The following is an 11,700-nucleotide window of genomic DNA, read 5'->3' on the forward strand; positions in this document are numbered from 1 at the left end:
AGCGACTCGTCTTCCCGAAACTCGCGACGCGTGATTTCCTTCCGTTCGTCGGGCTTCCCGTAAAACCCATCTCTTCTATCTGCTTTTTCTACGCGCACTGCCTTGCTGTGCAAGCTGCGGCGGATGTAATACTCTTCCGCTAACTCTGCTGCCTTGTTTAGCTTAACCTCCTTTAGCCTATCTTGCAGCCAGAGCCGGACATCCTCATCAATGCAACGGTAGAACTGCTCCAACGCGATGCATTCGACAATTTTGTCGCGGTCGTCGAAAACCTCTTCGCCCTTCAGCCATTCCACCAGGTCGGCTTTTAGACGAAACGCGAAGTCAACATTCGACTCCTTACCCTTTTTTGCATACCGGAACCTCTGCCGGAAAGCTTCGGGCGACAATTTGTACTTCCGCAGTAGCGCTTCCTTCACATCACTGTAGCTCTCAAACGCCTCTTTCGATAAGCAAGTTATTACGTCTGATGCCTCCCCAGGAAGCAACGCTAACAGATTCTGTGCCCAAAGGGATCGCTCAATGCTATTCCGTTCACACACGTGCTCAAATTTCACGAGGTATTTGGCCATATCCTCTCCGACGACAAAGGGTGGAAGTTGATCGCGTATTCTTGGAACATTAGAAGTGAGACTAGGCGCTGGCGAGCTATTTCGGGTCTCCAACTCTTTCATTTTAAGCTCGTGCTCACGAATCTCTCTCCTTTCCTCCTTTTCCTCCTCGCGACGTTGCTGTTCTCTCCTTTCCTCCTCGCGACGTTGCTGTTCTCTCCTTTCCTCCTCGCGACGTTGCTGTTCTCTCCTTTCCTCCTTTTCCTCTTCGCGACGTTCCTGTTCTCTCCTTTCCTCCTTTTCCCGTCGTTCATTTTCCTTCCTTTCCTGCTCGCAACGTTCCTTCTCCTCCCTTTCCCGACGTTCATTGATACCCGCCCAGGCCTCAGCGGCTTCCTCAGCCGTTACGTCCCCGGTCCTCATGACCTCAAGGATCGCATTCTTTCTTTTGGTTGAGCCCAACTCAATGCCCAACTCCTCACAAATTTCGAGAAGTTCCTTCACCTTGTACTTCTCCATCGTTCACACTGTCCTCCTGCTGTTTACCCTTTTTGAAAATACCTGCCGTACGCTACTATAACACTACTAGTAAGACATATGCAAGCATTTCACACACTGCCCCGTTTTACCCCCTCAGCATCCCCTGGTTTTCAAAACACTCTTACTAGGCTTGAAACACACAAGGTTATCACAATGCAACACCAAATCCTTCCCTAAGCTACTATAACCTGTGTCAGAGAAAGTCTGGTGTTTGAGGTAAACTTCAGGCACTCACCGCGCCGAGGTAGCTGATGCCGGTCAATCCCGTAGCTGCCATCCAGTGTTACGAACTTCCAACCGGTGCCACCAGTGTTACGAACTCCAACCGGTGCCACCAGTATTACGAACTTGCACCGCTGCACCACGATTACGGCTTTGTGGTCCCGTAGCGCTCGTCACCCGTTTCGTGACAGAGCGTTGGTAGCGAAGACTCCGAGCCTGGCGTCGATGAGAATAACAAAAGGGACTTTATACATTATATACAGGTTATCATACAGGACATGAACGGATCGGCACTGGGGCCGAGAGCTCACACAAACGCGACTGTTCTCGCACGACGGCGTCCGGCGAAAACGCGTGACACATCTCACCCCAGTCGGGAGCGACCCTCTCTCCAGGTGGGGTCGGCGGATCCTGTTTTCGAGCGGCGTGTTGCTGCTTTTATAATCCCCGAGGCCCATTGTCACTCAAACGGCCCAATACAAAGTCAGCACACGACGGTCGTCCGAGGGGTCCAACCAGCGACCGCGCTGGCCACTCGGTTCAAAGTTCGCGCGCGCGGTGACCTCCAGGCAAGGGAGGTGCGGCGCCGGGCCGTCGGGCACACGCGGACACGTCAAAACACGCTGCTCCGCCGAGGCTTCTCCCGCACGAAGGCGCAGCATCTTGACTTGTGAAGGGAGAAGAATTATGGCGCTCGCAGGATAGATTCTGCATCTTGCAGATTCGGGATCCGGGCTTATGGTAATGGCACAACACGGGCAAGAAGGCAAGAATTACTTACTTCTTTTTGACTAACTATAATGTAAAGGTGGGCGAACATCAACTTTTTCAAATACGAATTGAATACACTCGAGCCGTCACGGACCTCAAGGTTCGGCCGAATTATCAGAAATGTTCAATTAACAAACGGTATATATATATATATATATATATATATATATATATATATATATATATATATATATATATATATATATATATATATAGACTTAGTCTGTAATGCCTTGTTTCTTGCGAAGAGCGCCCGCCATGTTTAAACACAGCGTGACTCAGCTTGACACGCTACAAAACAGCCGGCAATGGATTGCTTCACGGGCGGAAGGTGCGTCGACTACTAAAAGATATAAATAAATTTAGATATGAATCAGTTTCACGCATGGAGAGGCAGTACCGTCGTCTGTTTAGTTTCTTGTGTTTTCAAGGTTAAAGAAACCGCTGCGCGCCGGTGCAGGGATAGTGAATAAAAAATTTGTCGACGAGATTACTGTCTCCAGTGATAGCTGTCGCACCGAGAGCGACCAAAACAACACTCTTTCTGAGGAGAAGTGAGCGAAAAGTAATTATTTTAATGAATATTTCTCAAATCACAGCACCTACCGGCCTCCTCCGAAAGCTTTGGCAAAACCGGATGTCACGTCACGCTTACCCACCTCGAGGCCCATTGCGAGCGATCGTCCACACTGAGCGCGCGAAGGGGCGAGTTGACGTTTGCAGCAACGCGCTTTCTTTGTTCGACCGCCCTATTCGTACCACTTCCTCGTGTCATCTGTTCGAAAACCTCGTCTTTCATCTCGTGGATTTGTGGTTTGATGTGTGGAGCAGCCGTGTGAACGCCGCAAAATGCCGAGGGTATGCTGTACGCATGTGAAAACGGCAGGCAGCGGTAGTCTTTTTCTCGCGTGCTTGTTCACGCTGTAGTTTTGCGCACAGGTGCCGTTTGACCGTAATTTGTCGTTTGTACGACGTTCTGAGCCAGATGTTTGGCCAATTCTGCCAGAATGAATCGAAATCCGCATCGTCTGAAGCGACGGCTGACGAAAAAAAATTCGCCGACATCAGACTGGTGGCGCCATCTCGTGTGCACCAAGGGAAGGAGTGCTCGGCTGCGATGAAACAACGGGACGCTGAAACCGCTGCGCATGTACTCGTTCACTCCGTGAATAACAAGACGTTGCCTGCTTACAGAGGCGCATTTCAGTCACTGCACAAGCCTGGCTTCAATCCTCACCCGTTGCTTCATCGCATCTATTCTCAAAACAGCTACTTGCGCGCATCAAGCACCTGCCGCGCGAGAGTCGGCAGCCGACTGTTATGCTCACGCCGCCGGCCACACCTGCTCCGATGGCGTAGGTAAAGGGAGGTCTACACGCGTCAATATCTTCAACGATTTCTACGTTTTCTTTTTTTTTGTACAGTGTGTACTCACGGCACCTGTATTGTGCATTGGTGGCTTTCATGTTTTACGCGCTAGCATCTACCCATCCAAGCGGGCGGAGCAAGCCGCTTTGCGCAGAACGCAGAGTAAATTCCTTACGTCGCCTGACATTGCATAGCCTGAGGCATAAGCGCCCTCGCTCTGTTGAAGCCAAACATGGCAAAGCGTTTGCGTGAGTGAATCACGCTGGGCGCACCGCCACGGATGCAACACTGTCAATGAGGCGTGCGCCTCTGGTCTCGTAAACTCATTCGGGACAGGTGCGAGCTTGCAATCCGAGCCGCAGGAACCGCGTTTATATCTGGCTTCCACCTATGATGCCGCCCCTCATCTCCCAGGGCGAACGCGTGTACATGGAATGCACAGTGTAAACACCTCTTTTGCTGGTCCAGACCCTCTCGGCACCGCGGAAGGGGACTGCTGCGGCGGGTCGTCGTCAATTTCGCTTGACGACGCGGACGGATCGTAGGCATACGCCTTTATCGTTCGTGGTCGTTCAGTAGGCCGCTCATCCAAGTCGGAGTCATAAATTCCGCTCATGCTATCGCTCTCACTATAACTTTGCATTTTGCACTGCGCAGCGCGAGGAAAACAAAACTGTGCAGCCGGCCAGCTCGCTCCGCGGCTGCTGAGGGTAGGTGTGACGTCAGATCCGCCGGCTTGTTGTCGGGAGCGCTTTGCGAGTGACGCGGTGGTCGCTCATAGAGAGTCAAAAATAAAGCCATCCGCTCAAAAGTAACCCGAATAATGACTATATATTATAGCAATCGTGTCTTAGGAATGCAATTGTGGGGCTTTCTCTATATTCTTCGATTTTTATTCTGTATCCCTTTAACTGAAGTGGCATGCTTTCGACTTTGAACTAAACGAGATTTTCTTCCATAGCATGACGATGCGGACAATGCGTCGCCACAAATAAATGTTTTTCTTCTACTTCTTCTTCCACAGCCATGCATGGCTTGTCGTCGGTACATTTCAGCGCGTTTGAAGTAAGTGAGAAGTGGAATTAATCGATGTCGACTTAAGGGGAGTGAACTGTGCGAATACTAAGTATACAATATCGAATCTAATATCGAATATTCAAACACAGACGCATATATATTTACAGACGCAATTTTTATTTCGGTATATTTTTGCACCACTCTTGCACCGACTAGTGCAAAAAACGTCAGCTAACTATCAGGGGCAAAAAATCAGCTTTAGACATAAGAGCCCTAGTTGTCATTAAAAGACAACTGCGCAAGTAGCATCTGAACAACTTTAGAGCCTGATTACAAACAAGCTTTCCAAGAAAGAATGGCTGCTGTATGACTATAGCTTTCCAAAGATACTAAATAAAGGTTGCCGAAAAAAATATCAGAAGTTGTGGAAAAAGAAAGAGCGAGGTTCAAGGGCCTGTTGCCGTAGACACACGTAAAAGGGTCAGTTGCAAGGAAAACTGCACAGGCTGTAACGCAAAAGATATAACTGCTACATCACTAAGCTGCCAATAACACTAAATCACACTATAAGCAATAGTCAGAAGTTGTCATGTACAGTATGTTTCCACACCGAAACCGGAAACAAAGTTTGCATTACTGATTTGTTTCGGCATTGCTCCAAGCGCTTTTCTCGTTGTTCACTGTTGATGGTTTGCGATACTTTGTTTAGCAGACGGAAAACAGCAGCCAGACCTTAACATACCGTTGTTGCAAAATTAATGGGTTATTTTCGAATTTTCGAAAATACCGAATAGTTCCTTTTCGAATGGGAATACGAGTAGTTTGCTTGCAGTATTAGATTCGTATTCGAACATTCTTCCACCCCTAATGTAATGCTGTTATATTCACTGTTTCGAGTGTTTTCCATTTCACAAAGTTCTCGAGTTAATGATTTAAGTCTATGGTCCTGTCGACTTGGTGAACTTGAGGTTTAAGTGTGCCTAATTTTTGAAGAACGCGGCGTGCTGATACACTTATGTCTCGCACTTTGCTCGCGCTCGATTATTTCAGTGCTGAGAGACTTTACCAGGATACGAACTGTGATAGGAATTATTCGAAGCGCAATGGCTGCTGCACATTACAGTGGGCGCACTCTGCTTATGCACTCTTCCTTTTTCTCTTAAGTTTATTTTCTCTCCTTTTTCAAGTTTATTTTCACACCGACTGCTTCATGAACGTGCCCGTTTACAGCCCGCCTAGCAGGACGCGCACTTTGCATAGTTCCTATAATGTGCGCTTGTTGACAAGCAAATTGCACGCTCCCTCGCAGCACTTGCTGGAGAAAATGCTGCGCGTGCCCGGCGAAAGCCATCCGCGTCTTGGGAGAATCCAGGAGCGACAGGCGTGGCATGCCGGCGTCGCTGTGCATCGAGTGAGAGGAGCCCGTCAGCAGCGCGTCCACCGCCGAGACAGGCTGCACACATTGCGTGCCCCGACCGTGCGACGGCAGCCCCCGGGCACCGCGACGAAATTCCGCTCCGGCGCCCGGGCACGCCTCGGCCGCGCGCGCTGTCCTCGGCGACGTCCGGGCGCGGCCGTTTAACGGCGCGGATCGATCGCTTAATCAATCGCGGTCCCAAATAGAGTTCTCATAATGGCACCACCGCGGCCGAGCGAAAGAGGAAACAGCAATCGTTCGGCCGGCGCGTCGTCCCACGCTTTGAACGAGCGCCGCTGCGCTGCTGTTGGCGAGACCGCGCGCGCTCGGATGCGATTGTCATAATGAAAATTGCGAGTTTCATTTCTCCTCTCCGCGACCGGGCGAGAAGTATAGCGAAGAGCGGTGTCCGAGCCTGCCGTTATCTCCATTGCGCGCCGCAGGCATTGTGCGGTGGCCGCTAAGCGCGGAAGCCTGTGTCACGGCTGTGTCTCGTTGGCGGCCGGCGACACGCACTCGGGGGGGGGGCTTTGTGGGGGCCTCCGGAGGAGGCGCAGGCGAGATGAACGATCCGGCATCGAGCGGTGGCGGCCGCGCGAGTGGGTGTCTCGGCGATTGCTTCCTGGATGCGGCGCGCTCGAGAATGGGGGGCCTTTATCGATTATCGACAGGTTGCCGAGAGCAAGGCAGCGGGGGAGAGAACCGGGGCGTCGGGATAAATCTCATCATCGCCGAAGCACGAAATTGCTCGGATGACACCGGCTGTTTAGCGCTGGGCCCGCATTAAATGGCGCCGCACGATCTCTGTTACGCCGCCTCGCACGGAAGACTCCCCGCTACCCTCTTGTAACCCGGGGCACTGCTGTTCCATTTTTTTTTGCTTTCCCTTCTTTATCTGGATTGTTCGAAAAGAAGGATAGGCCGGTGCCGATGTAAGGGGAGAAATCTAAAAACAAGTCTGTCTTCAGCTTCGAGACTGCCACATATATGTAATTGCCTGAGCAGCACTTTGGTTCCTCTTTTTTGTTACGAGAAACATAGGAGACCTTAATATCAAGTTTCTGCTTTCACCGCTCTTTCTTTTCTTCGTACATCACGCTCAAGCTCAGATCATTTAATAGGCTGAAAGCAACAAAACTATTCCACTTGGTGATAAAAAGACCCTACAAAAGTATTATTTGTTCGTTTTCTTTAAGTCACTCTTTTTGTGCGATGATGAACTTCTACGTATAGATTTACTTTTATCCCGATACACATGTTCGTAAACACATGAACTGCGAAAATAAACGCGCACCACACAAGGAGGCATGGGAAGAGTAAGTTTTGTAAGATGTATTTCGCACGTGCATGGTGCATGCAAAGGATCATCGTTCTTGGAAAGTATTGCGTTGATCCTGTCCATGTATTTTTGTGTAGTTTGCCTTTATTTGGGGAGTTGATCGCGTTAATGTAAACTCACCAAGTAGACCGGAAAAAAAAAAAAGAACTCGTATGGAAGCACACGTCCTCTTCTGTATTCTTTCCACTTAGGTAAGCGGTATACACACGTGCGTGTAGGGCTTGAAAGAACGGGAGCCTGGCTCTTTTTTTTTTTTCTTCGCTCGTCATAAAGCGCCCCAACGTCAGAGGAAATCTCGTCGGCCGCACGGGAGAAAAGCAGCAGCGCGCCTTGGCGTCCGAGCAAAGCGCGGCGCAAGCCGATGACACGCGCCGCTGTCGGCAAGACGGTCACGATGGGCGCAGCGCGCGCAGCGGCGCGCTTGTCAGCGTCGTCCCTTTGAAGCGGTCTCCGTGTAATTGTCATCCCGCGTCGGGCGCCGCGACAATGCGGAAGCGCCGACCGGAGAGTGGGTCGCGAGCGCGCAGGAGTGGCGCTGCGCCGGCTCCCCCGTTCGCCGCTAGCGGCCCACGCGGCCCACGCACAAAAGCGCCAGAGCGGCGGCGCATCGATCGCGCCGCGGCCGCGTCAAGGGAAGCCGTCCGCTCCAGAAGCGGCGAGCGCGCGCTACGACGACGACGAGCAGCGCAGAGAAGACACCCCCCCCCTGCGGATATTGTCTCCCCAGCGCGCTCGCGCGCCGCACGCCTCCTCCTCCCGCGGCATATCTCAACCTGATCGAGTCTAATGGTTTCCTGCGAGCCTGCGTTTCTTCTTGGCGCGCGGGCGACATGACAAATGAATCTGCTCCCAGCGGCCTTCCTCCCAGCCGCCCCTTAACCGAGCGCCTTCGTCCCTCTTTTTTTTTTTTTCCGGGTCCGCTCTCTACTCTTTATGAGGCCCTTTATTGAGGATACTGGCCCTGCCGGCAGCGCGGGAGAAAAGGGAGCGCAGGGATAGCAATTACGGCCGACGAGCCCTCGAGGAAGAAATAAGAAGCGCTGGAAATTGGGTGAGATTCGCGGTGAAACAGTCTCCTTCCTTCCCTCCCGTCTTGTGCCGCGCCAAGGATCCTTTCCTTTCTTTATTGCCTCTCTGCCTTTTTCGTGCCTCTGCGGCCTTCGCAGCGCTCTGTCTTTCTTGTCGGCTTGTCTACACAAGCGCCGCGAGCTGCGCTGGCGATGAAGACGTCGATAAAGACATCTTATGTCGCACCTCAGACGGAGCCGAAAATGGCGCTTTTCCGGTCTGTTTACCCCTTCTGTGTTCTTTGCGCGTGGCTTGCCTTGACTATTATGCGTGTACAAGGCGCGCGGTCACGCGTCATTTGTCGTGTCACCTCGCATTAATCTGAAGCGCCTATGAGCCTCCTGGTATACCGGTGTCTGATTGAGACAGCGTTCCCTGGGTTCTTCCCTTTACAATTGTTCCCCCGACGCTGTTAACGAGACCGCACCGTCATGTTCGCTCGTCGCAACACTGACGCACCGGGCGACGTGTCCCTCTGGGGGCGGTCAGAGAAAATTTAAGTGTTGTTTTTGGTCGTAAAAAAGCTAATCGTCACCGCTTTTCCTCGTATCTCTCTTTTGGTGCCTTGTCTCTGCATACGGTTTGTTTTACATGAAGCGTTAGGCACTGCAAGAACTACGAAGAAGTGAAATGCCATATATGTATATTACTCATATATCTGTGTTATAGATACAAAAAAAAGAGGAAATCATTTGGACAGCATGAAATTACCTAGTCTGTAATGTACCCGTAGTGTAACCATTTGTTAAGCATAATTTATTTCCATATGGACTTACAAGATATTAGTTATCTCTTATGTGTGCTCTTGCTGTTTCATTTCATATTTTCAGTGTTTACTCATTGGCTTGCGGGAGGCTTTGATTCTTGGATTTGTTTCAACCCGAATATTTATGTGTATTATAATATTCTTACGTCTATACTATAATACTCTCAGTCTCCTTGGCTCTATTTTTTCACGTAGCTTTAATATCACCTAAGGCATCATCAGTGTCACTAATTCCTTTAGCCTCTCTCCCCAGCAACGGAAAGACAGCCGGTTTTTACACTTGCAAACTTCCCTCTCTTTGATACTCTTTTTGCTGTCCTTCTCTAAGATATATTGCTCCATTACACACCATGACGAATGCGTAATGTTTTGAAGAAAAACGTTAACAGTCTCATTCTGCGCCTTTGAAATTTTGAACGAATAGACGTGGCGCAAAATCCCGCAAGCCGACTTCTTAATGTCGCTCAAGTGCAGCAACCAGTAAGATCGATGGAGCGACGGAGCAATGCCGATGGTACTTTTGCATCGGCAAAACGTTGCAAGCAGCACGAGCTTGTACACATTCGTCGTGCCTTGCAAATAATATAAGCATAAACATGCATCTGGAGGCTTTGTAGAAGGGTTTTAAGCTGAGCCTCGTTGGTGCATATTAACTATAACTGCGCTCGTGTTTGTTTCCCTTTCTTGTCCCGTCGTCGCACAGTTCACCCACAGGCTTTGTAGCCATGCGGTGAAGACTACCCAGAATAATGCATCCCTATAATCATATCACGCCCGAAGCTATCTGTCGCATAATATCCTAATTTATACCAAACGTTGATGTCCCTCTTGAAGATATTTAAGGACAAAAATGTCGTCTCGGCATGTCCTTTACACCATAAGCCTGCCCCATTTGGTTGTGCCTCGTTCGCTTGCAACGCCTGTCACGTAGTTCATGAAATGGAGGCAAAACCTTCTGTGACTATTATTATTATTTCTCTGTTTTTTTTCCTTTTTCTTTCTTCTAATGAGTCCACTATGACTTGTCCGATGTGTGTAGCTCCCAGCGGGCAGAGCTTGCAGCTGCAGCATCGAGCTGCATAGCTCCCTTAGGCCGGACTAAGCAGTGACCCATGAAGCGGCAGCGAACCATGAAGAACGCACCAAGGCCAAAGAAGCGCGATTGTTCACTTTCTGCCGACATATATCTCCCATAGCTACGCATGAGATCGTTTATCGCAGCACCTACTGAAACTAAAGACAGGTGCTTTTCGCACATCGTAGAGTGAGAATCAACATATGAAGGGCATCATCTGTAAAACGGGAAGAAAGGGGGTTGACCGAGGGGCCCAATTTTTTATTAATCATATCGTAAGAAGCCAACAAACAGTGATACCAAGGACAACACAGGCGAAATTACTTGTACTTACTAATTGAAAATAAAGAAATAATAAATTAAGGGAACTTAGAGTGGATGAAGAAACAACTTGCCGCTGGTGGGGAACGATCCCACGTCTTCGCATTACGCGTGCGATTCTCTAACCAATTGAGCTACCGCGGCGCCGTTTTCCCGTCCACTTTCCGTGGTACTTATGTGTTGCTACTATAACTGGCCCTGGGGGTGTTAGCCAGCGCCACCGCTCACAAAACGCCGCCAAGATTCACTCTAATAAGTGGAATTGATTGCCCAATTTATTTTATCTTATTTATCGTTAAAAAAGTTTTTCAGTGGGCGAGGAACTTCGGTTGGCGTCGGGGATGTCGCGACGGGGAGGCCACGTCGCAGTTGTTGCAACTGGCTTATCGCGTTACCAACGACTTTTTTTACTCACGCGAGTATTGTTTACTTACTTAAATGCCTTGTAGAGCATACTGTAGATATCCAGTTAAATAGTCTACTCAATTTCATTGTTTCAGTAGCTGTTGCTTGAGGCTCTCAGGCTTTGAGACATCCGAGGGTGTTCAAGTTTTCGAGAAGGTGCAATGTTCCCTGAGGCGAACTGAGAACCGCTATTGACTGCGTGTCGCACGGGTATCTTAGAGCTTGATTTTCGTTGAACGAAGTAAACTGCCTCCAGCTATCGATTTCATCTTTGTGTGACCACGCCTTTTGAAATTATCCGTATCCGACCTTCGCCTCCCGTGATATTCATATATGATGCGTAGTTTCAAATGAAATGGGTAAAGCTCGGTCAGAAACTTAATGCCTTGATCTCTGCATAATGAAAGCACAAGTACCAACTAAATGTCGCCGAGAATAAAAAAAAAATATAACCGAAGGCTTCACGGGTGAACGCCCATCAGTGTATGTTGATAGGCGTTGTTGATGCTAGTCATGTGTATTTTTAATTTTTTCGAAAATAATTATGCATTACGTTTAATTAGTTTGTTTTTAATTAACTTGCCTTATCGATTAGGCGCCAATTTAAATGTTTCGGAGGATGTCGAGAAGTGATCGATGACAATGTACATGAAGTAATCTACGTCTTGTGTGGTCTTTCTTTTTTTCGACGATGCAAGCCCACATCGGGCTTAGGCTGGTTTAGAAGCTCTTCTCTATCATCTCTCGACTTGCACCGCAGCATTTGAAATGGCGCATTATTGATGACGTAAGTTAATTAAAAGCGACGTAATTAAACATCATCAAATACTTATTTTTGCT

At 49.2% G+C, this 11,700-nt stretch overlaps 1 protein-coding gene across 1 annotated transcript in view; it reads left to right on the forward strand.

The window, feature by feature from the left end:
* The window catches only part of LOC135912069 (homeobox protein Nkx-6.2-like), a 195,800-nt gene that overhangs the window by 177,027 nt on the left and 7,073 nt on the right, over positions 1-11,700 (forward strand). The window lies entirely within an intron of this gene.

Source organism: Dermacentor albipictus, chromosome 1 (genome assembly GCF_038994185.2).
Source record: "Dermacentor albipictus isolate Rhodes 1998 colony chromosome 1, USDA_Dalb.pri_finalv2, whole genome shotgun sequence".
In the NCBI taxonomy this organism is placed as follows: domain Eukaryota; kingdom Metazoa; phylum Arthropoda; class Arachnida; order Ixodida; family Ixodidae; genus Dermacentor; species Dermacentor albipictus.